The 25,353-nt window shown below is 49.6% G+C and overlaps 1 long non-coding RNA gene and 2 other non-coding genes across 3 annotated transcripts; all 3 read right to left on the bottom strand.

The window, feature by feature from the left end:
• Nucleotides 1-10,112: 10,112 nt before the first annotated feature.
• TRNAH-GUG (transfer RNA histidin (anticodon GUG)) lies at nt 10,113-10,184 on the bottom strand. Its single transcript has one exon. It is a non-coding gene; the product is annotated as a tRNA-His (tRNA).
• Nucleotides 10,185-12,089: 1,905 nt separating this feature from the next.
• LOC132244011 (uncharacterized) lies at nt 12,090-17,576 on the bottom strand. The gene is made up of 2 exons (XR_009455638.1): nt 17,307-17,576; nt 12,090-12,368 (listed from the first exon to the last, which is right to left on the bottom strand). It is a non-coding gene; the product is annotated as an uncharacterized LOC132244011 (long non-coding RNA).
• Nucleotides 17,577-19,669: 2,093 nt separating this feature from the next.
• On the bottom strand, nt 19,670-19,741 carry TRNAH-GUG (transfer RNA histidin (anticodon GUG)). The gene has a single exon. It is a non-coding gene; the product is annotated as a tRNA-His (tRNA).
• Between the last annotated feature and the right edge of the window lie 5,612 nt (nt 19,742-25,353).

The following is a 25,353-nucleotide window of genomic DNA, read 5'->3' as shown; positions in this document are numbered from 1 at the left end:
TGACAAGGTATGGCTGGCCTTGCTGGCTGCGGTCTGGCATTGGCGGCTCATGTTCATCTTGGAGTCAATAATGACTCTGAGATCCCTTTCCGCCTCTGTGCTTTCAAGAAGGGAACTCCCCAGCCTGTATGTATGCTGGGGATTCCTTCTCCCAAGGTGCAGCACCCTGCATTTGTCTACGTTGAACCCCATCCTATTCTCATCTGCCCACTTTTGTAGTCTGTCCAAATCTAGTTGCAGCCTCTCTCTCCTTTCAAGTGTGTCCACCTCGCCCCACATCTTAGTGTTATCAGCAAATTTGGGCAGTGTGCTTTCCACCCCCTCGTCCAAGTCGCTGATGAAGATGTTAAACAGTGCGGGCCCAAGGACCGAGCCCTGGGGTACCCCACTGCTCACATCTCGCCAGGTTGAGTACAACCCATCCACCACTACTCTCTGGGTGCGCCCCATCGTCCAATTTTTTACCCATCCAACTGTGCAGAAATGCCGCAGTAGCTTAATTTATTGATGAGGATGGGGTGAGAGACAGTGTCAAAGGCCTTCTTAAAGTCTAGAAAGACTACGTCCACAGCAACACCATCATCCAAAGATTTAGTTACTTGGTCATAAAAGGCAATCAGGTTGGTCAGGCAGGACCTGCCTTTGGTGAACCTATGCTGATTGCCCCTGAGCATGGTTTCCCCTACTGGCCCCCCACAGATGTGCTCCTTGATGATTCTCTCCAAGATCTTCCAGAGCACCGAGGTGAGGCTTACGGGCTTGAGGGCTTGATAGAGCTATCCCCAAGATTGTCCCTACCTCTGGTAGGTGGGATATCCCAGTCCCTGTTCAAGAAAACAGAGACAAAGAAACTGTTAAAAATATCAGCTTTCTTGTCTGGCATGGTCACAAGATTACCGTTTGCGTCTTGCAGGGGCCCTCATTGCCTGGTGCCTTCTTCCTGCTCCCAATGTACTTGAAAAAGGACTTGTCTCTAGCGGGTTATGGAATAGAGAAAATCCCACACAATTTACTGATTCGTTTTGATGCACTGGCTGGGGGAGTAGTTAGCTGATTGCACGATTTCACAATGATTACACACTTAATTTATACAACACAATTTTGTTTTAAAACTCTTTGCTACGTATATAACACTGCTTAGCTTTAAGAAACACCACAAACATTAAAAATACAATAATTACATATATCAGAAACAATGCTCCGAATGCACTTCCTTCCCAAACAATACTATAAGAATTAGTGTTACACAAACAACTACAATTACAACTAAAAGTTAAATTTGAATCAATACTATTATTTTCATATTATACTTACAATCCTAGAATTCTGAGAAGCCAAATATCAAAATATGGTTTAATTCCTCAGTAGTACGATTTAATGGGTTGGCCTCAGTAGTACGGTTCAATGAAATGGGCTCAGCAATACAATTCAATAGGCTGGCTTCAGCAGTGATAGGACTAAGTCCCCTTCCTTCAGTCCCTTTCAGGTGCTCCGCGGCTTCAGCATGAACTAAGAAATTCGTGTTCACGGAGAGAGTGGTTCAGGTGATCAGTCTGACCTGGGCTTATATACTTGCGATTTTTCCTTTGTTGTTCTACAAGTATAGTCACCTCCAAATTGGGACAGTAAGTTACAGTTTTTATTGAGTGAGCTGCCGTCAGTGGGCTCCTCCTACTCAATATGTCACTGCTCCCAAATTTGGGCTCGGATCTTACTCAACAGATTCTTTTGCCTTTGTTGAGCACTTTAAATTACCTTTGGGAAACTTCCATATCACTGCAAATGCCCTTTTCTTACCAACCTGGTCAAAAGGCCCCAGGGTTTGATCTCTTGGAATTCAGGATATTTGCTCTCTTTGTAAAAGATTTCTAAAGATGAAATTTAAATTAAGACTTTAAGCAAAGTCAGGACCTTTTGCACATAGTCCCAAAACAATGAACTAGATAAGGAGATAAATCTTATCTTCTTCCTGAAACTGGCTAATGGGCAACCTTTACAAACATTCAAACTATTTCATTCAATATGACAGGACTTTTTGTTGTACTTAATCCTGGACGCTAGCCTGAGTTCCATCTCTGCCTTGGCCTTTCTAATAGCCCTCCTCACTCCTGGGCCGAGGAGGAGTACTCCTCTTTGGTGATAGCTCCTCCCTTCCATTGGTTGTACGCCCCCCTTTTAGTCCTCAGGCATTCCTGAATGCCCTTGCTGAGCCAAGGGGGTTTCTGAGCACTCTTGCCCCCCTTGCTTCTCTCAGGGACTGTTATCCTTTGGGCCTGGAGGATCGCCCCCTTAAGGTATGACCATCCCTCATGGACTCCCATCTCCTCTACTTGCTACTAGTGCCTCCCCCACTAGTCTCCTAAGCTCATTGAAGTTGGCCCTTCTGAAGTCAAGGGCTTTAGCCTTGGTGTGAGCCCTAGATGCCCTGTGTTGGATGATGAAATCCAGCAGGTGATGATCACTATTGTCCAGGTGGTCAAGGACCTGCAGTCCCCTCACCAGGTCATCCCCTGTGGCCAGGACCAGCTATGAAGCCAAGGCTTGTGTTTCCTCCCTAAGGGACAGCTAAGAGGGCGACCAAGGGGTTACTGGCGTCACAAAATAGATAGCCTTGCTCTGATCTACCCTGGGTCCCAGCTCTGCCTGGGCTAACACCCTTAGCTGCACTGGCATGGGGAGGAGCGCAGAACGGAGGGATGGGGAAGTTCTTGTTCCTGCCCCGTGGATGTGCTTTGGCCCCAACAGCGTCACTGAGCATTGTTTGGTCCAGACAAGAGTGGTTTTCTCCAGGTCTCATGCCTTTAGGGAACAGTACTGCTAGGCTCAGTGTCCAGGGGATTAGCACCTTGTATCACACATCAGATGGCATGCAGGGCACAGGAAGCTTCAGGCTTCCTCCACATGCCTGGCCAACATGTTTCTTGTGGCCTACGTCATTAACTTGATGCAGCCAGCCTCCCAAGGCACCAGGCCTCATAGCTCAGATCAGCACAGACAGTGAATGCTTGTGTGGATAGGGAGCTTAATGGGTTTTAATTAAGATAATCTTTCCATCAGCAACTGAACTCAGACCAAGGCTTCTACATCCCCTTGGTCATCAGGCACCAGAAGTGACCTCGTGCCTCAGGCCAGATCTGAGTCAGAGCGCTCACAGTGAAAGGCTCCAGATCCTGTCCCCTCCACAGCAAAACCCTCCTGCCTCAGTGGGATACCTATGTGACCTGACAGCGCCACTAAGGTAGCTGAAGTCATCAACAGGTCACTCCTATTGTCAGGCCTGGGAATCCTAGAAATGATTCCTCTACAAGTCCCCACTCCTCAAGGACATCACAGAGCTCTCCAGTCTGAGGGAACTGGTTTGGTACCTATATTTCCAGTGATTCAAGGGGTGGGGTGGATAGGCCAATCTGCCCATCCCTAAAGCCCAAGCTAATTAGCCCACCCATAGCGTTGCCTGGACATTGCTATACTGCTTCTGGTATGAGAAGAAGCCTGCACAAAACAGTGCAGCATGCTTGAGGGCATCACTGCCTGGCACAGGAAGTTTACCAGAGATTTAGTCACCTCTGTCAGTAGATCATCCCTCAAATTAAATAGGCTCTAAGTAGGAACACCGAGCATTGGCTTGCTCCAATCCATCTTCATTGCTGTCCATGTGAGCTGAGTCAGGCCAGAACTGAGTACCTGTTAAAAGTCCTGCCTTAATTAAATGAATCTGCTGATTGGATGTTTATTTGGTTGCATTGCTCACACAGGAAGCTAGGTACCAGCTGCCTCCTGGTAATGAAGGAGTCTCCCCTTTCCCCCCCAATAAGCTATCTTGCTGCTCCTCCAAGGCTGGGCAGGATGGGAGGAGGGAGAGGAGATGATGGGTTCCTGGCTGGATGATTTCTAGTAACAGTGAAATCAGCAGCAAGATGAAAAGTAATAAGGTAATCAGTCAAAGTGACGGGCCCATCTCCGAAGCCGAGAGCCACATGACGCTGGATGCATTAGCTTGATGACACCCACTAGTGATGTGCGGCTGAAACATCAAACCAGCCAAGGAGCTACATGTCTTCACTGCGTGGGTTTAGTGGCTGAGCATAACAAGGTTAAATGTTCTGCTTGATAGCATTCCTCTGTCTGCCTGGAGTAGAGATTGCAGGATCTGCAAAGGCACAAAGGCAGCAGAGGGGCAGTGGGAGTGAGAACCCAGGTCCTGGGTGACAGCTGGTGGGAAGATTCCTGTGGCTGGACAGCTGGGGATGATAGAGAGTGCAAGGATGGGTAGGGAATGTCTCTGTCTTTCTTGGGGTTGTGCCATGCCTGGTGCTGAAGCTCTGACCCTCCCTGGACCCTTTGGGGACAGAAGTGTGTAAGGATTCACCACAATAACCAGAGGGGAAAAGAAAAGAAAGTGGTAAGAAACACATTGACTTCATTTTCAGAGAGGTTAGAAGCCAAAGAATGCATCCAAATCACGTGTGCATCTGCCCCACAAGGGCAGCACGGCCATAGCCTGGCCCCCACCCGCTCCTGCCTCTGCTCATGGCTGAACGCAAAACACGAGGGAGAGGAATCTAAAAAATACCATTTTCATCTACATTTCCTCCAGTTCTAATTTTTCTTTTTTTAGATCTTCCACAAAAAGCTCAGCCTGGAAATGTTTGGACTTTCAAAAATTAAAGTCAGTTAATATGCTGGGTATCTGTTTTGGGGGGCTGAGGAGGGGTTTAAAAAAAAACAAACCCAGAGATTCTCAAAAATGACAGGTTTCAGCAAAAACGTTCATGGTTTACCCTCCCCTCCCCGCAAAAGAGACTCTCTAAATGACTTTATATCATCTGCATCAATTTTCTTCCATGCAGCTTGCCTTCCTTTCCAGATCACTAACAAACACATTCAACCTCACGTGGCCCAGCCTGGAGCCTTCTGTTTCCCCTGCAGATCTACACTACCATGTCATGTTAACCATTACAGTACACTCTTCGTTTTGCTGCTTAGGTAAGTTGGATCAAAGCCAAAATCTGCCCCATGACCTCTGAGGATCCCTGACAGAGATGTTGCCCAGGCTCTATGAATGTAATGAAGCAAATGCTCTCACATAGGTCTCTTTCATCCACTGTCCTAAGGTGTATCAGGACCCTTGAAGAGGGAACAGAAAGCCCTATCGAAGAAGCCCATCTTTAGGTAATGAGGGAACATCCCACTAGGAGCTTTAAATCCCAAAAGAGAGAGCAAAGGGAGGTAAATTGGGTGAAGGAGCAATTGGCAGGAAGGAGGCAAATGGGAACCCAAATAAGTTTGCTATCACTGATCAGGAAGGGGCTATGTTACTGTACTAAGCCAAAGCAAAAGAGGCCCCTTGTACCGCCCAGAGAAGGCCTAAAGGCTTCTGTTTGCTGGCTTATTTGACTGGTACAATGGGCTGTTTTCTGTATTTAAAGGAGTGGCTGAGGGAGCAAAGGCAGTGCGTAAGGTGGCAAGCTCACTACCCGCTTACATGGTGATGTGCCTGGAATTAGGTGAAGTGTACTGATGTGCACTATTTTGCCAGCCAAAAGCAGTCTGTATAATGAAATGTTTTCTTTTTTTCCCCCACTACAAAATGATGCCAACCTCATTTACACTTGTCATGATGTTTTCTTAATGCTTGAAGCAATTTATATTCAGAACGGTTATTGGAGCAGTCACTGAACAATGTATATATGGTTTGGTTTTTCATAATTGTGATTTTAAAAAATACCCTCATGAATAGTTTAAAAATAAACACTGGGCTCACATCAAATTCTGCAAAAGGAAACAGCTTTGCAATGCTCAACTGGTGCTCATTTTTTCCCCCCTTCCTTCAGCTGCTCAAGGTACATCAGGTTATGGTCAGTGAGGGCATCTGTTATAGTCATCCAAAGTCTTCCATTGTAGGAGTGGACTTCAAGGGGAATTCTCTCATTTTACCAGCAGTTGGTCACTTCGAGACTGTTTGAGCCTGAGACTGGTGGGTTTTTTTCTAGCTCCTTGCCTTTGCCAAGGCCTGTTTTTATGATCCAGGTTACATATCTTCCACAGCATCCAAACCAGCTAGAGTCTCTATACCATCCATATCCTGCTCACTTGCCCCTGAAAATCCAAGGGAGCCTCAGATTCTCTTCCAGGTTCCCTGATGTGCAGGACAGTCTGCATGGCTTCAGCTCTCTACTGCTCCTGATTTCCTTGCCTTATCTGGTGCTAGTGTCCAGCACTTCCATTTTCCTCATGCATCTTTGGCCAAGGAGCCCTTTGTCCTTTCTCCTCCTGCTCCCTGGCTTATTCAGGCATTTGTGCAGGGATGGGGCAAGGTGCACCTCTCCTGGGTTCATGCCATGCCCTGTGCCAACAATGTACTTGAACCTAGAGAATCACAGCCCGGGGATCAGGAACGGACAAGGTCAGAAAACAAGTGTCCCAACCAGAGCCAGATCAGCAGCAGGCAGGTCAGGAGGTCATGGTCTATGAAGGGCCCTGACGTAGGTAGGAACCAGGACCAGGGAACAGAAGACTAGGATCTAACAAACAGGACCTAGGACGCTAACAGGCAAAAACCAGGAACAAGGCATTACAAGCCTAAGGCTAGACAAAGACACAGCACTTTGTTAGGCAGCCTGGTGGGTACTGATAGGGCTGGTCTTGATAAGCAGGCAGCTGTACCCCTGCAGGCTACTGGGGTCAGCTGTAGGCAGTTAGGCCACTGGCAGCCAGGCCCCATTTGGGAACCAGGGACAGCTGGGGGCAGTTTAGCCTGCCTGTTTTTCTGGCTCCTGATGCCAGCATTGAGTTGTGCAGACTTACCCACCCTGCAGAAGGAGAAGTATTTTAATGCCTTTGTTTTTGACCTTAGCCCTTTCATCAGAGCTCCTGGAATATTTTCACTCTCTCCTCCCAAACGGTCACTAGTGCCGAGTTGTCCAACTTCTTGTGCTACCTCCTGCGTGTCCCTTGGATCTTAAATAAGGAGTCCCTTTCTTGTGATGAGTCCTAGGTCTATCTGTTGGAAATAGCAATCACTCAAGGAGCTTAATGCCCTGGGCTTCTCTGTTTCCTTAGTTCTCAGGTTTAGATTAGGGGAGGCATGAGGTTAGGATTAGTTTAGAGCCTATTTTTAGAGTTCAGTTGTGAATGGTGGGTTTTAACCTAATGAAGATTAAACTATGATGAAAAAAATGGGCCAGTGTTCCCAGTTTGATTACCTCAGCTTTGCAGATTTAACCCAAACTGTTTTGTCTTTAATTTCTGCAAATTAACCTTCAATTCAAGCCATTTCACCTGCCCTTGGACCTGTTGGCTTCACTATGCGAATGAGCTGTTCCCATATGAAGTACTGGGAAAGAAGAAAGGAAGGAAACACCTCAGAGATCTTGGAGTTTGTACACTGAGTCCTTTTCTATGAAAATGCCAACTTTTGAGAATGTATTAGCATTGTAAAAAAGTGCCATGCTTGTAATGGCCTAACTTGGTCACTAGAGGGACGTCCTAAAATGAGTAATAAACATAACCAGAGGCAAGGGGGTGGGATGGTGGGGCATTGTGATCTCCTTTATTGGACCAAGGGGATGGTTGGGAGAGATGTTGGAGAAGCTTTTGAGAAAAAAGTTCCTTTCTTCAGATCTTTGTACCTGAAAGCTTGTCTGTCATCTCTCCTAAGTGTCCTGTTGATCTAATAAAAAATATCACAAGAAACTCCTTGTCCCATACATTGCCTGGACCATCATGACTACAATAATAGTCCAACCCTGCTCATAAAAAATAACAAATTCCTGTCCACCCCAAAAGGTTCACCCTGGCCCCCAGAGGCTGCCTCCTACCTATACATTTCTATGGAGTAGCTAATAGGGGGAGCTAAAGGGAGGGTTAAAGCAGAGCTGGCAGTCCTATAGGTTATGGCAGCGATTTTCAAGCAGGGTGCTGCAGCACCCTAGGATGCCTTGAAATGCATTCAAAGGCACTGTGGGGTGCATGCAATGTTAGCACCATGATGTGTGCAAACATGATTCACAAGATAAATCCAGAGATAGGAATTCATGGTCCCCGCAGGTGCATGGGACCCATAGCCAAAGGGTGAAGCTTGTGGCTCTGTCACAGTTGATATGCCAGGGAGACACATGCAGGATACCTGGATATCCAGCTGTGCCTGACCCTGCATGTGACAAGCCCCTGGAACTCTTCGCTGCCTGGGGACCTGCATTGGACCCCTCACCCCTGCCTGCTGGTTGGGCTGCCATACATGGTATACCCTCACTGTGGATGCTGTGGGGTCCCAGATCCCAGGATTCACTTGCCCTGAGATAGCTAAAACATCAGAGGCACACAAGTGACCTCACCCATGAGGGGCACCCATTCGCCAGGTCACAATCCAAGGGCAGGGGACCTAAAGAGAGGCAGGCAGGGATGTTGGGGACTGGCTGAGGCCTGCTGGTTGCTTGGCATACAGGCTACCTTTTCAGTAGGCAACTGGCTCCGAGTCCAGAAGCTAGGAAGGAGTCTGGCAGGGCACGGGGCTGGGACCTGGTGTAGGGTCAGTGGGAAGGGGCTTGTACTGTCTGCAGAGCCCTGACACAGGCAAGAGAGGAATCGCTGAACAGTGGTCACCACAAGTGGCACCAGCCACACCACCCAGTTAAGTGCCAGTCTGTGGCGCTTCCAACACCCCTGTAACAGCTCTGCAATGTCTACCAAATCTGACCCGTAGCCCCTGCTATCCTGCCTGGGCTCCCCCACGTGAAGGTGCTGTGCCTTCCTTGTGGAGTTGGGCCAAGTCAGAGGAGAAAGCCATGGGAGTTGGGCGGCTCCTGGTACCTGGCTTGCCTGTTATCATGACAGAAGGGAGCCAGGCGAAGAGCCTGCAGGACTGCACTTCATGGAGCTGAATGCTGCAGCAGTAAGTCACAGCCAAGTGCTCAGATGGCCAGACCCTACCAGCCAGGGGCTACCAGATACCCCAGCGTGGGATGATCTCCTGCCATTTCTGTCTTCAGCTCCTCAGGAGGGCTTCCGAGCTGCACAGTGCCACTGATGCACCAGGGCCAAGGTCTCTGTCCAGATCTGTACAGCCCTCCTGTACCACACAGACACGTGGTTCCCTCTGAAAGGGAGCGCTTCCATTGGCACCCATGGAACAACCCAGGACCTACTGTCTCAGCATGTGCCCAGCACCTTCAAGGCAGGGCCTGGGGCAACTCCCCAGCTCCCTGCCATTTGTTGCAGGAGCTTCATTGTGCGGTAATTGCTTCTTTCTCGACCTGGTCCCAAAGGTAGCCTTGTCCTGAGGGATGGATGAAAACCAGGCTGTGCAGATAGTTGGCACTACTAGGCACTGCTAGAGCCATCTGAAAAATGGATGTCCCATTTGGACAAAACCCTTCCACATTTCCCCTGAAAAAGAAGTGCGAGAGAACAGAGAGTGAGGGCTTCTGGGAGGCTTGTACAAATTGAAGGGTCATGTGTTGGGGAAGAATGGGGTATGGGGCAGCGATGGGCTGGGGTTGGGGTACGGGGAGCTGGGACATGAGGCAGGGAGGAGTGGGGGTGCTCAGGGATTTACAGCCTTCATTTCTTCCCCAGTGGTGCCTGCCACCTCATCTCCCCAGATGCTGTGTGTGATGCAGCAGTGCCGTGTGCTGTCGGGCTCCTGGCTGAAAAGGCCCAGATTGCCCTCCGTCAGGCCTGGGTTGCAGGGCGCAAGTGGAGGCAGGCGGCAACCCAGGACCCCACAGTACTGCTGCCCAAGCCGGGAGGCCCCCAGCCCCCGGCATCCTCATGTTGGGGAGTAGGACCTTGCAGGTCTGCCTCTGGGTGCACCCAGATGTGCCTGCCCCTGGGCAGGGTGACAGCTCATGTCCCTCCAGGTAGGATCCTTAACTTCAGCGCCCCGCTTTCCTGCTCCAAGCAGGGCTGGATCTGGGAGGCTGGTGGAAAACAGCTGTGTGCCCCCCAGGGCTGGAGGGGTTCATTTGGGTCCCCTCGCCAAGACTGAAATGCCGGTGTCTGGTGCCCAGGGGCGAGGAGCTCTCTGCACCATGTGCCTCGTCAAGGGGGAAAAAAAGGCCTGGAGCGCACTAAAAACTCAGCCCCCTGCCGTACCACCGCTTGCAAGGCGATGCCGTGACTCGGATTCGAACCGAGGTTGCTGCGGCCACAACGCAGAGTACTAACCACTATACGATCACGGCGAGCTACTGGGGCCGCACGGTTTATTTTCGCCGCCCGCCTTCTTCACTGCGACAGCGCTGACATCACTAAGAATGGCAGACCGGAGCGTTGGTTCCTCCCCTCCTTGGTAGTTGCATCTCTTGCGCATGCGCTCCAAATAAAACGCTGGTCTCCGGTGTAGAGTGTTGAGGGCTTGGAGCTGTGTGAGTTTCACGCATGCGCGCCGGATGGACTGCGGGGGTGATATCGCGGCGCGTGGAGCTGGCATTCCTGCAGGGTGGCCCCCGTGCTCCTGAGCCGGAGAGCAGTGTAATGAGGGGGCCTCTGGTGAAAGGCTGGGTTAGGTGATTTGCTTACTACCCCGGACGAGCTCTGACGTGGAACCAGGACAGACCCCATATCTGGACCCCAGTCCCAAGACACCCCTTGCCTGGCAGTCCTTTGTCTCCTGCCATAACATGCCACCACGGGGCTTCCAAAAAGGGTACACTCCCTTGGAATACCACCGTCCCACAGCCTCCGCAGCCCTGATTGTGTCTGCTGAGGCCCTCCCAGTACAGGAGGGGGATGGTCTCTGGTGTGGGGCTGCATCCGCCTGGGCAGTGGGTTTCGTTGCCAGGCCAAGGGGGGATCTGTTCCCTCACCATTTCTGGGTGTCAGGAGTCACCTGCCAGCCCCAAACCTCGTGAGGGGCTGCGAGTGCTACCGCTGACAGCAAACATTTAATTCCCTTGTCAGGTGTCCATGGTCCAGATTAGGCTTCTGAAAACTGAACCTTGTGAGAGACCCAGCTGTGAAAACTCATCCAAATGATTGTGGAGTTTCCATATGAATCGGCCCCTGCTCTGATTTTCAGGCTGATACGACTTCACGTGGAACTTTGGCCGCATGAAATTCAATTTTAGATCAGACATTTAGCAGGATCTCTGGTCTGAAGAGGCCATATCCTCTCTCTCACTCACCCACTGTACCACAGGTAGTGTGCGTGGCTGTATCTACACCAAGGCCACGTAGAAAGTTTTGCTGCCAGCACTTCTGCTGTCCCTAAGCCACTGACATGGCTAAGGCACGTGCACATCTGGCTGTTTTTGCCAGTGCTACACACTTCCTGTGTGAAGTTGTGTCAGCAGAAGCCATGTTGCAAGGTGGGTAGGTGCCCTGGTCTTATACCTGTGGATGCTGCTGTGGAGCTGGGCAGCGCCTGCCCTGGCCTTGTGCCAGCTGCTGTGTGTCAGCTGAGGTCATGTGTCAATTGGGAGGTAACTTTAGGGGATGGAAAGTCTGGGTTTTCTCAGCTGGCACCAAAAAACAAACTTTGTAGTGTGCATCAGGCCTTGGTCACAGTTTTCAAGGGACAGCTGGCGTCTCAGGTTTCACTGCTGGAGATTTCAGAGACTGTGAAGACTGAGGGAAAATATGGTGTGATGCTTCATTGGAGCTGCAGAGCAGCGAGAGAACATGCTACTAGTTTATGCTTCTACACATGGAGTGGGAAGAGGACACCGAGGTGATACAGGAAAATCCTAACATTAGCATTTCACATTCCTTTTCAGTTTAGATGTCCCTCGCTCTCCGTCATGGGGCTGCCTCTCCTGTACTGGCCTCCCCAGCCTATGAGCTCTCTCCCAGATTCAGTGTTTGCAGCCCTCTTGCATAGTGCCATGTCTTCCCTGCTTCATCTCCCCAGGAAATTACTCTCTTCAATAGGCCTCTTCTCCCTGGATCAGCCACTACAGGCAGTCCTCAGACTTATGACACAATTGGTTCCTGAAAACCGCATCTTAAGTCGAAACGTTATAACCTGGAACCAATTTTCTCAATGTTAAAAATGGGAGATTGGTTCCTGAACCAAGGCCTGATACCCCATTTTCACTAAAAATACCCCAGAATTTTGTACTCGATCAATTATAGATGAGTAACATAGCTACATTAATGTATTTATATTGTAAGTAGCAATCATATTGATTTGGAAGGACCTCTCTGAGGTGACTTTGCTGGACTTTTTGAAAGGCTCTTGGTTGGACTTTTTGAAGGGTTCTTGTTTGGCGTCTTCTCAGGAGTCTTCGCTGTAGGTTTTTCTGGAGTCTTTTCTGCTTTTTTGAAGAAAGTGTCCAAGAAAGTTTGGACAGATGTTCTCCCCGGAGATGAGCAACACAGCGAACTTGGCATGGTGTGGCATTGGATCAAGCATTGTAAAGTTGAAACTGATGTCATAAAGTTGAAACAGGGTGTCAATTTATAAACGTTGTAAATACAAAATGTTGCAACTTGAACCTTTGTAAGTCTAGGCCTGCCTGTATCTCCTTTCCCATGCTTTCCCTCACTATGACAGAGGCAGCCTACAGCCCTGTTCCACCATGTATCCTGGGTGACAAGGACAGAGGGGACATCTCTGTCAGCCATTCTTACAAGGCACCTGATCCCAGGTCCTTAAAGAAGCAGTAGTCTGAGTTTCCTCCTCAACCGCTCCCTCAAGCACTGCTCTTTTCCAGAACCACTTCTTCTTCCCCAGCATTTACCTCTGCTCTCCCCTTGAAGTGTATCTGGTCCCAGAGCTCCTAGAACCTAAAAGGACCACGACATGGGGCAGAATCTGTCTGGCTCCATGGTCTGGAATGAGGGCATTATAGGGCAGCCTCTTTTCTGCTAAACAAAGAAGCTGAAAGCTTCACAACTGATCTTAACTTTGAATTTGTTTTCAATTTTGGAGTGAATAAATGTGAAATGACTGGTTTTGCTGGTAGGGGGTTCTTCCAGGTAGCTGTTTTTATAGGATTATTATGCAGAAATTTGCATAAACTGGTGAAGACTTTTCACACAGATTAAGGTCATGCCAGCTCCTCAAAAGTAGTATTATAGATTTTGAATACAGGTGACAAGTTTTAATGTCTCTGTGGCACACAGGCCATCAAATCACTTTTAAAAATAGCTGATTTTCCAACTACTCAGTTGGTCTAATAAAAAATATCACAAAGAGCCTTGTCTGCTGATTTAAATAGACTTTTCCCAACCTGCTGCTTGCTAAGGGTGTCCCAATTAAAACTCTACTGGACTAAACCACCTGTTTCCAAGAAAACCCTAGCATCTATCTTGTCACAACCCAGTGATTTTGGTGCCTCGGCACAGTGGAATTTTCCCGCCACATGAGAGCCTCTTGCAAAATAGAGGTTTTCTGTTGCAGCAGAAAACCCCCAGTGCAAGAGAGTTCCCGCCATTCGAATGCAAATTTGTGTCCCACTATTGGCCAGCTCTAAATTATGCACACGTGGCGGCTAGTAATTGGCTTGCTAGCCATTTAAAAATTCACGCGACTTCCGCCCAAGTCGGAGAACTTTGAGCATGCTGCAGAGTGCCTCTGAAGAGATCTGACTCATGGCTGAGCTGATCGATAGACTGATCACCTATCGATTCTTCTCCCCGTCGCCGAGCGCAATCCCAGACGTATCCTTTTCCCTGCCGGCCTGATTTGTAGACAGACATGCTGGCCTGAGCCCTGCCAGCTGGAACAGCTAATGTAGTTGTTCAGACAACCAGACCGTTTTCGTCGCAACCGCAAGTGACGTAAGTAAAGTTTTACAACCATAAAGCTTTCTCAGCCTCTCTATTCACCAGCCCGCCCAACGGACGAGTAATTATTAAATCACCTCGAGTCGGCTTAGGCTGTCCGAGACATGGCGATGAGGATGGGATTAAAGGGCACGGTGATAGAGAAGAACCTAATCAGGTGCTGCCCCTGGCGCACTGGGACTTGCCACATAGAGAATGCCAACGATCTATGGGCGCATATCACTTACCACCAGGCGGTAGAAGGGGATGAAAGAAATATTGATGGTTACTTCTCCGTAAAGAGAGAAGAAGCCGTAGTGAAGGAATGGAGAACTAAGCTATCCCTTGGGGAGTTCGGATGCATAATGGGGAGCGACCGGGTCTATTATCGACCCCCAGAGGAAACCTCGACCATATCCTTAGCCGGGGTGAAAGCGCGGAAGGCAGAAAAGCTGACCCCCGCTCAGGAGTTCGCTCAATGCATTCGATACTTAAGGGAAGGAGGGGAACCCACCCCCACGGACTGGTTCAACTGTCCGGATTTGGTGCCTGAGTCGCGGGGCCATGAGCATCTCGTTCAGCTCCGGGAGGATTTGGAAACTAAGGGCCGTCATGTGCCGAGATGGGGTCTAACTAAATGGAAGAAGGGAAAAATGATGAATGTGCTGTTCTGAACTGTAGTGGGTCTACTAAGGGAATACGCAAATTTAGAGGCACAGATGCATACAGCGGGTAAGGAGTCGCTGGAGTGGACAGCAAAAGGCTCCAGAGCGGCGCTTATCAGAAGCACCGGCCGCATGATACCACTAGCAGAAAATGGCGCCGAAAGAAGCGCGAGCCATCCAGGGAACCCGGAAAAGAGGGGCGGAGCTTCAGAAGACCCGGCGGGGATCCGCCTAGCGCCTCCGCCCCCTGAGGTGATGACGTTCCCAGCGGCCCCGCCTCCTTGCCAAGGGGAGGGGGCAATGGGAGGAGAAATGTACCCAATGCTCCCAGACGAAGAAATTAACTCTTTCTTTACCGCAGCTCACCCGATAGCTGTAATGAAGCATGTTGCAGATGAAGATGGTGCTACACGTACCACTGTTATCTCACGCACATGCACCCGACGAGAAATTCAAGAGCTTTGCAAAGAATCTAAGATAAGACCAGAAGAAACCTTGGCAATGTGGTTAGGACGGTTAATAGTGGAATTTGGATCTGACACCTTAGACAAAGAAGAATTGAGTGCCTTGACCCGACAAGTGGCATGGAGCGGAGGACGTGCTACCGACTTGAATGTGGTCACAGATAGTGCCCACTGGCCCATCCTGCTCCCGGCACTCGTAGTGGGACAGGTAACCCACAAATTTCACACCTGGCACGAAGGTCGTCCACAGAAGGCTACTGCGGAGCAACTCCTCCTGGCTATAGTTGGGGTGTCATATCTCTCATGGAGTCCGAGAACAAATCCGATGGGACTAACTGCCGTGCAACGAAAAGAGAGATGGGCTCATCGCCACTTATCGGACCCTGGGGCAATTCCAACGCCCTTGGAAGCTATAGATGCCTGCGTGGAGGTATATGGGGGATCAAACGCCGTTACACTCCGACTCTTCTTGAACCCAATGGCAGGTCAACCGGTGGGAAATCTTTTAGGCCATCTCCCACGTCTACAAGCACTTATGAGGCAAAGTGAAGAAGCTTCTGATGATATAAGGGACCAACCTTCAGCATACCCAGCCGGAACACTGAGACCCAGACGTCAAGAATTTATCCCTCAACGAGAGCAAGGGTGGTCACCTCCAGGAACCCCGAAGGAAAGAACCCTGAAGGAAAGAACCATGTTTGGTTTTCTTCTTTCTCACACCGGACTTACAAAATCTCAGTTGCGAGTTTTGGGAGAACGAACCCAGTCTCGTCTAGCTGAAGCATTAGGATTTAAATTCGAGGACCCATCAAAAAATGAGTAATGGCTGTCGGTTCCACCGGTGGCCTTCTCCAGTTCAGACCTGACCCTACTGATTCTCGACCATACGCCGAACTCACTGTTTACAACCCTGCCGATCCGGATGACCAACAACAAGCATTCTTCCTTCTCGATACTGGAGCTCAGACCAATGTGATTACCTCAATGATACCTCATCAAAAGACCACCAAAACGATCAAGGTACAAGGGCTTAACGCTATCGCCGTCACAACGAAGGTCAAATTTTGGGTCCAAGGCCACCGATACCCCCTAGAGGCTGTCCTAGGGGGCATCAACATTTTAGGGATCCCGGGGATAAAAGCGCTTGACCTTAAAGAACAAGTGCTACAGGCATTACCCGTTATTATCCCAGAACAGGATTGGCATCGACCAACGCTTCATAACATCTCTACCTGGTGGTATCGACCGATCCCAACTAAGGGTCCTCTAAAACAGTCCCTTACTGACCTCCTGCGGCGACTCGAGTGACGAGGCTGTATTAAGACCGTAACAGCCAGCACCTACCTGTCATCAGGATGGTGGGGTAGCGAAACCTGGAAAGCCTAATGAAGCCCAGTTGGTTGTGGACTACAGAGAAGTCAACAAAAGGTGTCAAGTACTTCAACAACCTAATCCATCTACTCTGCCACAATGTATGTTTGAGATGGCACAGTTCCAACAAAGTAAGTGGGTCAGAGTCACATTGGATCTTAAGAATATGTTTTTTTCCATCCCAATAAATGACCCGGAAGGAATACTAAACATGTGTATTGATGGCATCATGTACAGGTGGACAGTCTGTCCACAAGGATATCGTAATGCTCCATCACTAGCCACTGGTGCCATGAATAATACCCTAAAGAATTTTAAAGCTTCATACTCTCTTTCCCCAGAGAAGGAATTAAAGATTTGGAGTTATGTCGATGACATCACCATCCTGGGTCGTGATAGTTCCGTAGTTACTAGTATAGTCAATCAACTAGTTGCTCACCTTCAGAGTAAGGGATGGACAATTAACAAGGAAAAGTCATGCCTACATCCTGTAGATGACATTACGTTCCTTGGTACTCGGTACATCGGTTCCATTCGCCATGGAATTTCGCATGAGGGTCCTGACATTGATCCATTAAAAACATTCTTCCCTACTACTAAGAGGCATTTTCAACAGCTGTTGGGTTATTTGAATTGGTATCAGCATTATGTTGGACCTAGTGATTTGGCACTCCTCACCAAATTGCAGCGACAGATCCATAACAAATCCCGAAGGACCACGCCTTGGACAAAAAGAGATCAGCGAAACCTGCTTCATCTGCTAGCCACGGTTAAAGATACACAACTCCATGCCATCGATCTGGGTGAGTCACTAACCGTAACCCTCGGGTTCACCACCAACCATGTGTGGGCTGTCGCACATAACCCTCACGATGAGCTAGTATATACAGCCCATAAGACTCTTCAGGCAGCACAACATCGATATGGAGCTGTAGGAAAAATCCTCCTAGCCGAACAACTGGTGGAGCCATTAGCAAGGGGGCATGGGACCTTACGTGCTCCCAGTGCCACATTGTTACCCTTGCTGGATGCAGGAAGAGTTGACCCACATTTTCAGGGGGAATCTAAGACCTGGAATATGCTAGTGCTTACTCACCATTACAACTGGCATTGTTGGAGGTTGGAGGACACAGTACCTGATCCAAGCCCGGAAGAGGAAGAGAAAGTCCCTACATTGTATGGAACTTCTGCCCCGGCATGGATGGCCTCAGATGGAACCTCCCGACATGGCGGAGGCTATGGATATTATTGCAAGGCCTGCAACGATAGGGAAATATTTCAAGCTGACCCAGATGATAATTCGGCCCAAAAATGTGAATTATTAGGATTCCTTAAGGTACTAGAACATTGTCTGACATATCATAACGATACACTCCCAGTTCCGATCATCACACTTGATTCACAATATATTTATAAAATTCTTACGGGCACAGCTTTTCCCTCCAAGAATATGAACGATTGGCAAGATATCTGGGAAACGTTAACTAAATTTGTGCGCCTCCCGTTGATTAGGCACACTAAGTCCCATCGTCCAGATACCGATCCAGTGCCTGAGGTAATTGATAAGTTCTTAGAAGATCCACTCCGGACCGACATAGTCTTGCCTATCACATCTACCTCTATATCTGTCCAAAAATCTTGGAGAGAGGTGCTCCAAGGCAAAGCAGCTGAAATACATAAACCAAAAGACTCAAAGGCAATACAGGGAAGTCTCACCTTCAGGGTCAACGAGGGGTCCAGGGCTCCCCAGTCTCCAAGATTCACCACTTTGGGTAAAGGAAGCCACTACAACAGCAAACAAACTGAGCAGAAGTGCTGTGATCACAGGTTGGCTCCTTGACTGTGGTCCCACCTTCTACTTAATGACAGTCTAGAAGGCTGAAGCAGCTGAAACATTTACAGCCCCTGCCACCTTTCTCCTTTTTCTGTGTTATCAGTTTGGAGATATTTCAGTCTTGGTAGATGCTAGGAAACAACATTTCCAAGGTAATCAGCCCTAAATATTGCCTCATAAATGATTAGGGTGTGTTCTGTGTCAATGGATGAAAAGTCCTGAAAGCTTTAAGATTCTCATATGTAACGCTCACGAATTAAAGAAAAAGGTGTCTGTTTATTCCATTATTCTGTTAAACTCTAGGTTGTAAGATCTCCGTGGGGAGGGGAAGGAAAGGTTTAGGTACTACATAAAAAGAAAGTCTAAAGGAGAAGCCTTTTCAACTAGCCCAATGGTCAAGATTTAGACATTTGATCATTTGGATTCGATGTGAAGCTGTTTTAAGCACCCAGCTATAGTTCTGGTTGACTTTTGTAAAAATCTTTAGTTGATATTTATAACGGAGCAAACATCCCCTTTTTTACAATTCTTCCTTAGACTTTGTGTAGATGGGTTATTGTTACAATTAATCCAATGATTTAAACAATATGATGATTTAATTTCAACCCAGGTTGGAGACTAACATATCAATCCAACTTTGAATGGCTATTGATCTGAGTGTTGTTCTTGGTTTGGCTCACTATTATTAATATTATGTCATTAATTAAGAGCTTTGCTGATTGGTGTATTACATTCAACAAACCATACTTGTCTTGAATTTGTTTGACAGTTTTAATAAAGAATTACAGAAGATACTAGTCTCATTTCTGTCAGTAAAGCCTGGGTCCAGAAGCTTTGAGGGGTGGGTGGCCAACGGGCAGTCAAACCAAAAGGCAGCATCACCCTAACTAGGCTTTGGCTCTCTGAAAACTCATCAGGTCCTTCAGAGCCAGGCCACTGTCGGTGGGGGAGGAAGCTTAAAATATTTCAGGAGCTGTTGTCAAGGCTGTCCTGCCCCCTCCTCGTATGTCCAGGGCTCAGGGTGGGGGGTCCGGAGAAAACAGTCATTTGGCCCTGACTTTCCAAAGCAATTGCCTGAGGCCCAGACCAGGCCTGTCGAATGTGAACGGGAAACGATTCACAGCGTTAGGGGCACTTGGGGGTGGTATCAGAAATGTTTTTGGGGCGATAAGTCAATAAAGGACCAAGGTGCCTAGGGCAGGCTTGCAGAGTGGCCCAAGCCCAAATCACCCATTAGCTGAGGGCACCTTGGCTCAGCTGGCACCCACCCGTCCCACTTGCAAGGTCTCTACATGCCCAGCCTAGTGGGCAGTGCCCCCCTCAGCCCCACGGGGCCAGGCCAGTGTGGGCGCTCAGCACGAGACAGCCCCCATGCCCAGCACCAGTCCCATGCCCCCTGCCAGAGAGCTCCCGGGCCCCAGGCCAGGGCAGCCCGTGCAAGGAGCAGTTGCCAGGCCAGGCGTGGGGGGGCTTGCTAGGAGGCTGTGCCCCCTTCCCTGGGCCAGGAGCTGGCTGTGCCCAGTGCCCCACGTGCGTCCGGCCAGTAAAAAGCAGGTCAGGGTGTGCCGCGCCTCTACTCGCACCAAAAAGCGAAACCCCGTGCCGTGCCACCGCTTGGAAGGCGATGCCGTGACTCGGATTCGAACCGAGGTTGCTGCGGCCACAACGCAGAGTACTAACCACTATACGATCACGGCGAGCTACTGGGGCTACGTGATCCCAGCGCGCCGCCCACCCTTTTTACTGTACAGCGCTGACGTCATCGAGCTGTACCAATCGCTCCGCTTTTCTGTATTACCTAGTGGCAACTTCCTGCGCAGGCAGCCGGGCTCCGTACTGCGCATGTGCTGTTGTGGCGCTCTGTCTTGACTGCGCAAGTACCAGGGCTGGGTAAGCCGGTGCCTGCTACCTCAACTCCAGGGAGCGGAGCCTGAGCATGCGCAGGCCGCTCCGTGGCTTTGATGGTGTGCGTAATGCACGTGTCCTGTCAATCAGCAGCAAATCCCGCCCCCTGCCGGGAAGGAGGGGCCGGAGCGCAGGGGGTGCCTGGAGCCAGGGGAGGGCGCCCCCTGCTGGGAGCCCGCGGGCAGCGCCCAGGGCAGGTGCCTTTCCTGCAGACTCCTGCCCACAGCCCTGTGCTGGGGAGGGACAGCCTCCCTGCCTGGGCTGAGCTGGGTGCAGGTCACCCCAGGGGCAGCCCTTGCACCCAGCTGGGGAGGCCTGTCTGGAACAGGTGGGGTAGGCAGTGCCAGGACAGGGCACGGCCTTGCAAGTAGAGCTGCATCCCCCAGGAGTGCCCAGCTGGGACTGCCTGCTCCCACACAGACTGGGCCCTGCTTGCTGAGACCAGCCCCACCCCAGTCACCACATATCCCAGAATGGCAGTAGTCGACCATCTACCCAGCAGAACGGCCCCTTGCGCGGAGGCTTGCCCACCCCAGCATTTCCGGGATTGCTACCTTCAGTCTGTTTTCCCCACCAGTGGTTTAAGCTGGACTGCCCGCAGCCTGCGTGTCCGCTGTGGAGAAGGTGCCCTGCTGCCCCATATGACCAGCATGCCCAGATGGCACAAGCATTGTGACCCTGTGCTGGACCGCTGGGGTCTGGGTTGTCTGGGTTTTAGCACCAAGTGGGGACTAGTGGGTAAAGACAGCAGTAAATAAAATTACTGTGTGCCTGGGGCATCCACGTGGCCTGGGCTTGCTGGGCACAATCAGCTAAGCAAAAGGCCCATTCCCATGAGTGCTAAGGCAATGTCAGACACAAAGAACCATCTCACCCATATGGTAAAAGATGAAGTTTTGGTTGGGTCAGAAGAGCATATGTGTGTGGAGACTAAAGAATTTATTCTCTGACAGCAGCGAAACACAGAGACCTGTCTACATGCATTGTCTCAATCTTGGGTACACAGATTGAACCCTTCTGCCTGCAAGCTTTCCACCTCAGGGCTCAGGTTTCCATAAGGACTTTGGGTGCAAAATGTGTTTTCAGAAGCACAAAGGTAAGAAATGTAAATGTCATCAAAATGTTCCAGTTCCCTACACAGGGGTCACCTACTGCATTTTGGCGCCAGGGCTTTCATTTTGGTGCAGCATGAATGGCTGGTGAGCAACTAGAGAAAGTTTGGTCATTTATGTTCCTTTCAGGTGAAGTTCCAGGTTTTTCCTCAGCCTAGTGGGCCATTGGGCAACTGTAGTTAACATACTTCATTGTCAGTAAAAAAGACTTTCTACCAAACTCAAAATCTCTAAAATAGCTCCTTTCCCCAGAGTGTTTTCCTTACCAGGCTCTTGCAGAGTTCAGACTGTTTTCTTCAGAGCTGGCAGTTAATGATCAAACCAGCAAATTTAATTTCCTTGTTTGAGAAACTTTCCGTAATTGCACTTCCTCCATAGTCTGTTTAAAGAAGGCAAAAATTAATCCCCTGCTCCTTTCTCTCGCTCTAGAATTCTCAGCCTGAATGACTAGTCCTGTTGGATTGACTGGGAATGGCCCCCACCACCAATACTGGGCTTTTGCCTATGCTGCTATAGCAAAACACCTTGACTGCTTTGCCATTGTGCCCAATCTTCCTTTAAAATCACCACTAGGAAGAGATAATCTCTCAAAATCTGATCCACTGCCCCCAAGTGCTTTGAGTTAATCAATATCCTGTTGGGCTTTTGGTTGTAGCTGTGTTGGTCCAAGGACATAAGCAGGCAAAGTTCTTTGGGTAGATGTGATATCTTTTATTAGACCAACTGAACAGTTGGAAAAAAGTTCTTAGCAAGCTTTCGGGTGCAGTCACCCTTCGTCAGGCATAGGAAGTCTTGGACCAGCTGGCTCCCTATGCCAGGCAAAGGGTGACTGCACCTGAAAGCTTGCTAAGAACTTTTTTCCATCTGCTCAGTTGGTCTAATAAAGATATCACATCTACCTGAAGAACCTTGCCTGTCAATACCCTGTTAACATTTTCAAACAATTGAAACAAAAAAGGATCATTAAACAAGCTGTATGCTTCCAAAGGCAGGAGGCAGGCCATCTGCCTTCAAGTGATATTCAGTTGAAATGTGTACCCAAAAAAGGAATGTAGGCTTCACCTGAATTTGAGGACAGTCACAGACTTGTGAGAGTAAACTATAAACCTTCCCTCTCTTGAGAAATGTTTAGGCACTAAATCAGGACAATGTACCAAACGTATTGTGGCCTACACCAAATTGGTAATTTGGTGCATTTCCCCTCCGCAGGCTGACTGGAGGAGTGGATGAGTACTGGTTTCAAGTAGGGAAGTTTATTACCATTGGGACACCTGCGCAGAAATTATTTCCCCAGACTTCTGGGTCTGGGCTCGAGCCAGCATTAATCCATTTGTGTAAAACCCCTAAAGTAAACTCAGCCCTTGTTATTGCTGTCCAGTGTCTGGCAGAAGGGTTACTGTTTTTAAGGTTCACCTGGTCTGACAGCTGCTTGTCAAGCCTCTCCAGCATCTTTGTCGATCATTGTACCCTGGCCTTGGCCGCCGTGCTGGGTTAACTGGACAGGAACCCCACTCCCCCAAGGTCAGATGAAGCAAAGTTTGTTGGGCTGCTGGTCGAGAGACAAGCAGGCTTCAGTATATGAGAGAGCCCAGCATGGAAACACGCAGGGCTCCGTGATCAGCCCATGTTGAGTTCCCTGGCCATGCTCCCGGACAGACTGTGAACTGCACTGCCTCCCTCCTTCCTTTGGCTAGAGTCTGGGGCTGCCATCCAGGGCACATGCTGCTGGTTAAACCTGTCTGTGTTCCCATGTGCATGTGTCTGTCTCTGCATGGCTTACTGTCGTAAGGCCCTGCAGCAATTGAGCCAAATGCCCAAAATCAGTTTAGCCGCCAGCACCAGAGAAACCCGCTGAAGGAATCAGAACTGCTGTTGTGAAGCAGACCTAGCACCCAAGTGCTGTCGGCTCCATGGGAAGGATAGGTTTGTAGTATTACACCCTGCCCCAAGGAAGAGCCAGGAGCACAGAGGTCTTCAGGGAAGTGTGTGGGGGCTGGTGGGTAGTTTGTTGCCGCAGTGTTTTCTGGAGGGAATGTTCCTGACAGCTGGAGATGGGGCTCCCGCAACTGCAGACTGCTTTTTCAGCCCGATGGAACTTTTCATGAGAGATGTCTGGTTTTGCTGGGAATGTTGAGGGGAGTGTTTGAAGAAAAAAACCTTAAAGCCTCCAATTGTCTACATTTGTGGGTTTGGGGTTTGATTTTGTTTTCAAGAGAAACACAAAAATATCTCAAAGAAAAGTATTGAGGCTGATGAAAAAATAAATATAGTTTCATCACCATCTTTCATGGGGAAAGAATGCATGTTCCCAACCCACTCTCATCCTCTCACCCTCCGCTTCTCTGTGTGGGGATAGGGCTATTGGACTAGTTCACCACTCCCCTGTGTACTTGGCCTGCCTGTACCCCCCCCAACCCCAGCTTTCTGGCCAAAGGTAGAAAATAAGTGAGTAGGCCTCCTTCTGCTCCCTGGCTGGAGGCAGGCTGAAAAGTAAGGGCCTTACAACCTTATGCTGCCAACTTGGCTTCAGAAGTATATGGGCATGAGAGCCAGCAGGTCTATCTACACTGTGACCCTGGCTGTCCCTGGCATAGCTGCTCCCTGGCACACCCCGCCTGCCTGCTTTTTGCATTTATCATGCTCAGGCGTCTTTCTGCACTTTCCTCTGCACCCACAAGGTTGAGAACCTCAGGGGGGTGTTAGGTTTTTTTAGTGCAAGCTGAGATTCTCACTTAATCATGTTACTCTGGGCCCTGAGAGCTTAAGACAATAAATATATTGAGACTTGCCTTAAAAATGCAAGATTTGGCAACCCTGAGTGGAATGAATCTTCAATCCTGCCAGCAGAAGTGTAGCAGGGCAGGTCCAGGGCAGCACCAGGACCTGCCACACTGATTGCAGTGGTGTGGCCAGTGACCATTGTGGTGGCAGCTGTTTCTCTGCCCTGCATAAAGGCAGTGCCTGGGGCTGCTGCCCTGGTCTCCCCCTCTCAGTTATGCTACTGAGGATGGATTTCACCGCAGGTCAGAGGGGCAGCCCCGGGACAGCACTGCTTATGTGCTACCACCAAAGATCTCAGACTCGGGCTTGAGGGGGACTTATGGGGTCACTGGCCTTGGGCTGTTCCACTGCCCGAAAATCAGCATCATATACCCTGGCTGCGGTTGTCTAAACTAGTGAAGCTGTTCCCAAAAGGGAAGGGGAATCGCATCTTACTTAGTGTGGCCTGACACAGTGGTTCATGACTGTTAAGCTGTGTGCCACCAGTGGGGGTGAGAGGTGCCACAGCCATTGGTGGCTTCACCAGGCAGCGCCATGCTGCGAGATTACTTTCTGAATGGGAAAGAGCAAGGCCACTTTCCTGCCCCATTTCAAGTAGGCCATTTAGCTGCAATGAGAAGCAGAGCTTGTGAGCCTAGTCCCAGCATCAGATGGACAGTATTGCCAACCCCACCATGTCAAAAATCATGAGACAAACTTAAAAATCAAGAGATATGAAATGTAAATGAGATGCTATTTTTGAAGTGTGTGGGAGGGGGGCAGGGAGGTATTATTTGTGAAGGTGTGAGGGTTGTGGGTCAGGAGTGAGGGGCAGCAGCAGGGCTGGGGGGGGCTGTGACTTGGGAGTGAGGAGTAGACACACACATACACACACACACACACCCACCCACCCAGGGTGCATGACTTGCCCCAGCCCCGGGACCCCATTCACCCCAGCCACGGCCCCACTCCCTCCCTTGTTATGGGGGCCTTAATCTGCCTCACCCACCCCTTCCCTCTCCCCCTGCCCCTTCCCCTCCACAGACTTATCAGCTTGGTGCTCTCTACACACACCAGAAGAAAAAAATCCCAAGATTTTATCTCTCTATCAGGAGATTGTAAGTCAGAGTTAATTTGACTTGGAAATCAGGAGTATCCTGAATTTGTCACGAGAGTTGGCATTACTGCATGAAGGTGGCCATGCTTGGTTCCATCCTGAGCTGATGTAGGCAGCAGTTGCTCAGGGATTTCTGCAGCGTGCCTGGTGAGAGAACCATAAAGGAGACCAGCTGTGGGGTAGTGTGAGAGACTGGAACCAGATGAGTTTGATACTAATGGAGAGGGGTGGGGCTCTACAGGGGGTACAGGAAGGTAGGCAGGGGGCTTGGCAGGGGCTGGGAGGGTTGAAGGAGGTGGGGGGGGTGTGGGTTGGGGGCTGTACAGGAGGCTAGGAAGGAGATGTGCTGTAGAGCCCTGAGGGGAAGCTGCTGAGGGGCTGTGCAGGGTGTCAGGATAAGATAGGATCTGGCAGA

The sequence above is a fragment of the Alligator mississippiensis genome, chromosome 11 (genome assembly GCF_030867095.1).
Source record: "Alligator mississippiensis isolate rAllMis1 chromosome 11, rAllMis1, whole genome shotgun sequence".
In the NCBI taxonomy this organism is placed as follows: Eukaryota; Metazoa; Chordata; order Crocodylia; family Alligatoridae; genus Alligator; species Alligator mississippiensis.
Note: the sequence above shows the minus strand (reverse complement) of the source record. Positions and strands in the feature narration are given on the sequence as shown.